Below are 837 nucleotides of genomic sequence, written 5' to 3' on the forward strand. Positions count from 1 at the left end.
CGAGGAAAAATAAATGTTTTTTTTTTTTTTATGTAAAGATTAGAGCAGCCGGTCAGGGGAAATGTCACGGCATTCATGGCCTCTTGCAACCTTTCCAGTGTGAAGAGACCGTGGATCGTGGCACGGTAGTTTCTCATACCGCACGCCGCACGCTAAACGCCGTCGACCGCTTAACTTGCCAAAATTTTGGCACTCCCTATTTTGACTATGCCAATTATTTTTGATCTCGGCTTTTCTCCCCTCTCTCCCTCCAAATAGTTTGCATCATCCTAACAGAGGAACACAAATTTTAACTTCAGAAAGAAGCAAAAGAGAAACCATAAATTGGTGGTCGCAAAAACAAATTAAAAATGCAAAAAATTGCCAAGGGCAGCACGGCCTCTCTGTTTGACCGGTAAACGACCTGCAGCAGGACACCAGGACGAGACTAGGCAAGGTGGATCTATTTCGGGCGCACGGACAAAAATGTCAAGCTGTCTAGCTAAACCTAAACCGATAGCTAAATGAGGTACAACTAATTATTTCGCTACGAGGCCAAAATCTGGTCATCCCTTAATTCGTTAGTTGATTCAGCTACACAGCTGATCCTTTTTTCCCCGTGAGGAGTTGGCTGCCTCGAGACGACGACGCGCTTATTCCTCTGGTCCACACAACGACTAGGCTCCGGGTCCCGGATGCGGATGTTGACGAGGGAGACGACGATGACCACATCCGCCCGCGGTGTACTCCCTCGCGCGGCCCTTCGCTGGCCGCCACGGTGCAGGCCACCACCATCACGACGGCGCGCGAGAGAGAGGCGGCCTGGCGCCGACTAGTCGTATCGACCCACCGGGGGGG

At 50.9% G+C, this 837-nt stretch overlaps 1 protein-coding gene across 5 annotated transcripts in view; it reads right to left on the reverse strand.

Moving 5' to 3' along the window:
* LOC113213599 (whirlin) overlaps positions 1 to 837 on the reverse strand; it is an 86813-nt gene that overhangs the window by 53264 nt on the left and 32712 nt on the right. The gene's annotated exons all lie outside the window — the stretch shown is intronic.

This window comes from Frankliniella occidentalis, unplaced genomic scaffold, assembly GCF_000697945.3.
Source record: "Frankliniella occidentalis isolate FOCC.00 unplaced genomic scaffold, Focc_3.1 Scaffold9, whole genome shotgun sequence".
NCBI lineage: Eukaryota > Metazoa > Arthropoda > Insecta > Thysanoptera > Thripidae > Frankliniella > Frankliniella occidentalis.